The 8,096-nt window shown below is 43.8% G+C and overlaps 1 long non-coding RNA gene across 1 annotated transcript in view; it reads right to left on the minus strand.

The window, feature by feature from the left end:
* The window catches only part of LOC129784343 (uncharacterized), a 33,106-nt gene extending 25,444 nt beyond the window's left edge, over positions 1-7,662 (minus strand). The window contains exon 1 of the long non-coding RNA XR_008746989.1: positions 7,247-7,662. This is a non-coding gene — a long non-coding RNA (uncharacterized LOC129784343). The remainder of the gene's footprint in view (positions 1-7,246) is intronic.
* Between the last annotated feature and the right edge of the window lie 434 nt (positions 7,663-8,096).

Below are 8,096 nucleotides of genomic sequence, written 5' to 3' on the forward strand. Positions count from 1 at the left end.
TGTTTAAGATTTCTTATGAGGGAAGCTGTTGTCTAGCTTCTTTCTCATTGCTGGAAAAAATTCTATATTTAGAAAAGAAATGGCATGTGGGCTGATTTAGGGAGCCTCCTTTGTCTGTTATATGAGGGAAGGAGAGTGAGTGCCCCATGTGTACCTTCTTAAGCCATTTATTTGGCATGCATGTACATGCTTAGTAACTGATACTGCAAGTAGTAGCTGAAGCATGAACCTCAAAGGATTTAGAGGTGCAGATGGCAGGCTGGATTTTTTCATATCTTTTCATTTTTTCAATGTCTTTTTGAAGAGACCATCCTGGTTTATCCCTCCAGTGCCATGCTCAGAAATCACTTCCAGGTTCACTAATGCATAACTGAGTCAGGAACCGCATAATGCATAACCGCAAGGAACCACTATGACCATTTAGTTTGAGTTCCTGTACAACCCATCCTATAGAGATTCACTGTTTTGTTTTCATTTGGGGTTTTTTGTGCAGAAGGCGGTCTTCTTCCTTTGTACACCAAAGAGCATAACTGCGGCTGCTAGATTGTGGAGATCATAAAGCCTGCCTTAGAGAAAGACATACCTGTTGATCCTTTCCTCTAAACACTTAATTCAGAGACACCTGGAGAAAACTCTATGGGATACGGACTGTCCTTTCTCCTTTTAGGATAGCAGCTAACATAATAATGTCAACCTTTTTCATGGCATGAAACCCTAAGGATTTTCCCTTGGAGCTGTGGTTCTCTGCAGAGTGACTGCAAACCAATTTGCCTTCCTAAGTTACCTCCCAGCATCACACAGAGGAGTAGTCCATGGCCATCACAACAGCGTGACTAGGTCATGTCACTAACTTTTCAGTACAGTACTCCTTCAAGAGGTACACATACAACAATAACCACAACCAGTCCAAAATCTTCATAGAAACTTGCATCTATGCATTTTCCCTTAGCTAGTCTTTGCAGAATCTGCTGGGCAAGAGGCAGATCCCATCTGGTGACAGCCCTGGAGCTTACGGCACTGACCAGGGAAGAGGATGACTGCAAGTCAAGCCCTTGCTTATCCTGAGCAAGCTTAATGCCTTGAACTTCACCACTCAGTAGCTTTTCTCAGTGCTCTCAATCTGGTATCAACAGTGATACCAGCTAAAGGGTCTCCCCCATGTGTCATAACAACCTTTGAAAGCCATGCATTGTCTTTGTATTGAATGGGAAAATTGTTGAACTCTCAAAAATGCTCACAGGAGGAGATAACAGCAGCAGATGCCCTTCTGTGGCCTATGCCATGCCAGAGGATGCTGTTTAACCTCATTCTGCTTGCTTTGCGTGCTGACAGTACCAGCCCCCACACTGACTTGCATGCTCTGCTCTTTAAGGCTCAGAGATTTGCATCTGTTTCACCAGCAGACACCATTTTATTTTTGGATTAGTCGACCCTGGAGTAGTAAAGAAATTTATGCCTGTTAAAGATAATTTCTAACATCAACGAAACTTAAAGAAATTTACTCTAATAAAGCAGTGGACATGTGAAAAATCACAGGCAAAAGCTAGTAAGCAGGAAAAAGATATGCCAGTAAAATGGAAATGTTAATTACACTTAAACATTATAGCAGGTTTCTCCTAAGTGCTTAGGGTCTCAGCTGACCTGACGGTTGGGCTGACTGCCCTCTGTCCCCCGTCTATGCAGCATTTTGGCCTCCCCATGGTTCCCTCTTAAAACTCTTTCATGGCTTTCCTCTAAAAAAATACAGCTCCTTATATTAAATACTGCTGTGGTGACTCTCAGTTTTGTCCTCCTATTTTCTGAGAGATTCACTTCTGAAATACTAATGGTGAAAGCAAAACATGGCATATTTTCCTCTCCCAGGACTTTCTCTGCCTTAACACTGCTATGTTGTACCTGAACCAGAACATTTCTTCTACTCTAGCCAGTCTTCTTGCTGGTTATGACTTTTGTGGCATGGCAACAGCTCTGTGGAAACATTGTAAGAAGGGTTGATTTTATATAATATCTCAGGATAGGGTTCATTCAATTTAATTTTATCTGTTTCTAAGTTAGGTACCTAGTCTCAGTCATCAAAGTGGAACAGAGACCTGGATGAACATGGATGATGCACCCTTTCACCCTTTGCCTGTTTCTCTTCTCTGACTAGAGGAGACGTTAGTGACTGAGGCATAAAGAGCACCTATATTTCAAGTCCTTCAAGTTAGGTGAGATGAACCTCACCAGCGAACCCCAGGGCCTTTAGGAACTTTCCCTGAGACCACAAATTGCACCAGACACGACTTTCAATTATTCCACACTTGCCTCTCAAGGATTTAGTCCACTCTGTTCCACACCAGTGCAGTTACAGTAGCATAAAAATACACAATTAGTATTAATTATGATGGCAATGGTTTTGATGTTTATGTTTCATGGTCCAGCTTAAGGACAGTTTTCTCACTGTGGGAGTCATTCTTGGAGTAGACTTTTCGTCCATCAGTCTAATACAAAGCTCAGAAACCCATGAGTTTTCAGACCTGCAGTCATTTTACTGTCACCTGAAATTGGAGAAATACATATTCCTGACTGGGTTGTGTATTCCCACTGACTTCCCATGTATTCAGGGATGTATATACACATTCACAGAAGTAATAGTATGGCAATGCAGAAAACTGTCTATGATTAGCAGTACCTGTTGCTGTCTGCTAAGGGTGGTTCACCTTTGCTCATACTGGGCTGGCTGCCAGTTGTCTTGAAAATGAGTCTCCTTTGCCTTTTCCTTTCCCTTTTTCTTTTGTTTTAATCTGTGTCTCACAGAAAGTGAAAGTGCTTGCTTTTGCACTCTGCAAACAAGTACTAATGAGGTCATTAAACTTTGATGACCATCCATTTAGGTGGCACACCTTTGGACAAAGCTACATTGTGATTCTGGGTAAAGGCAGTTTTTCAGCTCCTAACGCCAGACAGGTTGTAGCCAGGCAACGCTTTGCTGGGCAGAAGCATCGCTCGATGAGGCTGATTAGGAATTCACCTGATGAGAGATTACAAGGGAAATTAAGCCTTTTGGAATGAGAGAAAGAGGAAAAAAGAAATTGAAAAAGAAAAAAGCACCAGCAGCAAAGACCTCTCTTGCAGGAGCCAGCAAGGTACAAGGGAGAAGTCAGCAGTAAATAGGAGGGAGAAATAGGGTGCTGCGCAGGCAGGGCTTTGCTCTCAACGTGAGAAAAGCCCTGGCCCACTAAGGAAACAGAAATAAAAATCCGTGTAGGTTTTATCAAGATATCCACAGCTCCTGTGTTAGCTGCATAAAGAATGATCAGAACTTTGGCAATTTCTCAGAGCTGGTGTGTCTGTCTATCTGCTTCAGTTAGCACACTGTCAGAGAGGGGTGGCTTGTACATCAGTGCTCCAGAAATCACAAACTCTTGCAAGAGAAATTGGGATGTCAGCAGGCAGGAGGCAGATGCACCCTAAGGTCCTATTTCTGTGAAAGGGTCACAGGCAGACAGACAGTGTTCAACAGTCGGGCAAGGCAAGAAACAGTGCTCAACAGACTGCAGTAGTCAGGGAGTTAAGAAGTTACCTAATTAGGCACTCTGGATTTTCATTTAAAGCTCATTGGAAACAAATGATCTTTGTTCTTTTTCCTATAGGGATCAGAGGATTAGTCCCCATACATAAACCGTGCCTTTGACAAACAAAGGAAAAATCAACACATAACATGACAGGTGTCTCACCAGTAGAATATGAAAACATGGTGCATCCCAGCAGAGGCTGCTTTTGCAGGAGTGGCTAGTCATCAATCTTTGCCATCCTGCTCTCAGAAATGTGATTTATGTAGTGAGGCTTATAAGGGAGGATCACTAAATCTCTTGATTAAAATAAGAATGTTTATTTCTTTCAAGACAGAGTTCAGGGGAAAAGAGACTCTGAGCATCTCGAAATGGCTGCAGTTTTCCTCCAACCTCGCTCTTACAGACCTCGCCTATGTGCAGTTCACCCCACAGTTGTTCCACTCATCATTGATTTTCCTTTTCTCTTCTGAATGTAAATCAATAGATCTGCAGCTCGAAGTAAAATCACAGCACCTCTAATGAGGAACATGGGAGAGGCTGAGTTCCTGAATCCTAATTCAGAAAACCCCTTGAAAATATCCTTAATTTTAAGCATGTGTTAAAATATGTAGCTGCCAGTGACCTCAGTGAACTGTGCACCCTTACAGAAACCACGGGGTTTTGCAGAACAGACCCAGAAGGAAGTCCTGGGGAAGCATCAGCACCAGTGCCACACAGGCAGCTCTGCTGAATGTGCATGTGCCCGGTGGTGAGACACTGCTCATACTGCAGCTGTGCAACAGTGATTCACTGGGACAGGCTCTGTGTTAAAGATTTTTCCCCTAACTAAAGACAGACATCCAAACAGGAGTTTTGAGCAAGTCAGGCTCTTTGCTGTTCCTTCTAAATCACAAGGAGGAGCTTGTGAAGCTGCTGAAAAAGCATTTGTGTGAAACTCTTAGTGTATCCTCTCTGATAAAGGCTTTCCCTTGCTGTTAAGTAAGTGGAGTTCAGAGCATATCTTCTAGGTGGTGGAGGACAAGCATAGCATCCCAACACCAAAGAGCTGCTAGCTAGTGTCCCTAGTCTATGCACCACCAGTAAGTAATTGTAGCAAAATAACAGGCCCATTTAAATAATACCCACCCCTACATCCCCATGTAAGACACATAGTTAAGTAATACTCCAGTCTTTTTCATTTTACAGCATTCTCACCTACAGGCTTGGAAAACCAGTCTGGCTGGAATTCCTGGTGCATCTCAATCTGTACACTGACCTAAGACATCATGCCAATGGCACCATCCACCAGTGCAATGCATTCACATCCACATACTTGCTATGTGTGCACTGGGACATTACGAACTTTACTTGTGGAAAGAGATGCTGCAATAAAGGTACCTTAAGGGACAAAACTATTTCCATTCTGACTCACCTGTTGAAAAACATGTTCAGAAAAACACAGAGGTCTGATTTGCACACAGCCAAGTGTGAATTGTACAGAAATCATTTTAGGAGCCTTAGAGTGTGACAGAGAGCAGAGTCAGGCAAGAAGATTGCAATGGTCAGCACATGTGATTGCATCTTGGGAACTGTGTGCATGTGTGAGCTCCCAGCTGATGAAGAATGGATGCACTACAGGGAAGAAAGGCCACTGTAGAGGAAAGGGAAGAGCAGGTTTTGCGAGAATCAAAAATGCAGAAAATCAAAGGAGGCTCCCAAAGGTGCCTTAATAGTAGTTGAAGACAACAGTAATGAGCAAAAGACAAAAAGAATGTGAAGAAGCAGAATATCCAGGTGAGACTCAAGTTTCTGAAATCAGTCACCACTTTTGTATTTGATGTTTTCCATATTCTTTAAATAAAATGACATGTTTGACAAAGTACTCATCAAATCTGCAACAACATCTACATTTGTTTATTTGCACATTCACTGTTTTATGACTCCAGATGTTTTCATCTTACAGATCCATACATGGGAGTCACTACTAAAGCTGCTGGTGCTGATTCCCAGCCTGTACCTTCACCTGCCCCACCAGGCACCTGGGCCAGCAGCAGCCTGTTCTGCCTTCACACAAACAGGTGTAAGAAACTACTCCCTGTTTCCCCAGTACTATTTTCCCTTTAGACAACATCAGCCACGAGACCAAGCATCAGCTCTCAGTATTGCTACACAGATGGGGAAGGGGCTGGCTTCCAGGCCACTTCCCTTGGGCCACTTGTGGCCACAGCAAATGGCATCTAACTCTTCCTAGACACCTCCTAGTTAGGAAGCAATTCAGACAGTTAAACGTTAGCAGCCAGTGACACTGTAGATACCATTTTTGGTCTGAGATATTCAAATGGCAAATACAACAAGGAATCTACAGAAGATATGGGCTCTTTTGGAGATGGAGAAGATAGGTTATGACACTAAAATAGCATTATATGCCCACATTAGGCTGTTTCTTAGTGTCAAGAAACTGTCTTTGCCCCCCTTTTAGAAGGAGGAATTAGTTTGTTGTAAATTTATCTGACAGGATTTTGTATGTCTTCTGCAGCAAGGGCCCAGATTTAGCAAAGATGTCACAGAATTTCTGTGCTGTATTCACTGAAAATGTTGATTAAAGGAAAAACAGAGGAGTAAGAGAGAACTCCTTGGAGAAATTTGAAGTTTTTCAGCAGCCTGTATTTTGTTTATCCTGATATTAACTGCCATGTATTTAATACTGCCCACATTCTAGGTTTGCAGAGTGCTACTGATTTTCTCCTTGATGAGATACAATTACATCTAAATTGTCTGGTGGAAAGACGTGAGTTTGTGCAGCTGGGCTTGAGAGCACGTGCAGACACGAGAGGCAGTTTGACACCATGGAATAAGATAGATGCATCATCTAAGTGATCAAAAGTAAAATAGCTCATCATGGTTCTACTTGAATTGCTAGCTCTAAACTCAGGAGGTAATAATCCCATTGAGATGCATGAGATTGTTCACTTCCCAAAGCTATGGCTTCTGCAAATTTGGCAAGATATTACTGTATTGGTTTCACTCAATTTCCACATAATCCACAGGGAGGGAGTTGGAGCACAGTTCCATGGCAAGGGGAGAGTCATCAGAAGCTCCTCTATGTGAAACAAGAACTTAATAGATGTGTCCCATTGTCTGTCCTGGCTGTCACAAGATGTACCATGTCCTGCCTGCCTCCGACCCGCAGAGGCCCTGGGGTCATTCTCCACCTCCATGGGTAAAATCTGCCCTTGAGCACAGCTTGGCCCAGACTTGCACAGCATCACATTGGGGCATAGCAAGGGGCTTCCGCAGGGGTAAGGCTGCCCATCACCATGATGGGTTGAGGCTCTAGGAAAACCCTTTCTAGCAATTTTCTGAAGCTAATGGGCTTTTTGCCACAGCCAGGTTTCCTGGGTTCTAGCCCTCTCAAGGACATTTCCTGGGTCCTTATAGGCAGCAGACAGATGAAACCTCATCAAACAGCAACAATGTGCATATTAACTCCATCCTGAATCCTTGAAAGGACCTGCTGGGTGTAGACCCTGTGGCAGCGCTGCTGCCTCGCTTCACCAGCACTCTCCACCAGCTGAAAATACAGCTGCAGCTAAATCCGAGGTCACTGCTGCGGTCCTCCGGATGGGTTTGTCATGACTCTTTGTTGTTGCTGCTGCTGTTGGCAATTCATTTCCTCCCCCAAAAGGTGACCACAAGACATAAATTTACTGTACCTGTTAATTCACTGCCACTATGAGGGCAAGCATCCTTCTTCATCTCCACACCCACATGTCCCAGTTGTGGTCCATCTGTGTGACTGATCTTCTTCTGCCACAGCCCTAGTATCTGCTCTTCCTACTATAGTATTTCTTACTTTTTTTCTACAAAGAAGAAATTGTCTTCCTGACACATTCAGGAAGAGAACTTTCTCGTGTCTGCCACCTCCCCAGCTTTTACTCTCCCCACAAAGTAAATGCACTTCACACTCCCCCAGAAGGGCACAATAGCTGTTGAGGAAATGAGTTCTTCTTCCTTAGGTTTGGCAGTCAGATACTATAAGTACTCGCATCTGTTTTTTCCCCAGTGAGAAAACAACTACAAAGTGGCTAAAGCTGCTGTGACAGCTAGCCACAGCTCATGGCTTACCCGCATCTCCATTTCTAATTGGATGGGGTTTTCTCAATGAGGTTACCAAAAAAAAACCCCACAAAGAAGCCACAACCAAAAAAGCCTGCAGAAAGAAGAGGAAGTGTTCATGATTTAAGGTTGGGGGTTTTTTTTAGTCTCTTTATTTGTGCCTGTTTCTCTGCTTCTGGTGACAGGCTGGAGCCATCTACAGTCACAGTGGTGGAGAGGGCAGCACACAGCATCACCACCGTGCTCCTGGTATGTAAGCAGAAGCAGTGGCTGAGCAGGGTGGAGGCTGCAGAAGGAGTACAGCTGCCTTCTTTCCCCCTACATACCTGACCCTGCGCGTGGAAATGCAGGCCTACAGCAGGGCAGGTCATAAGACTTCCCTAGGGAAACCCTAAGGTAAATGTGACGGTTGTGCTCTGGTCTCACCCTCGCTTCAGTCCTACCAAA

Source organism: Falco peregrinus, chromosome 4 (assembly GCF_023634155.1).
Source record: "Falco peregrinus isolate bFalPer1 chromosome 4, bFalPer1.pri, whole genome shotgun sequence".
Lineage (NCBI taxonomy): Eukaryota > Metazoa > Chordata > Aves > Falconiformes > Falconidae > Falco > Falco peregrinus.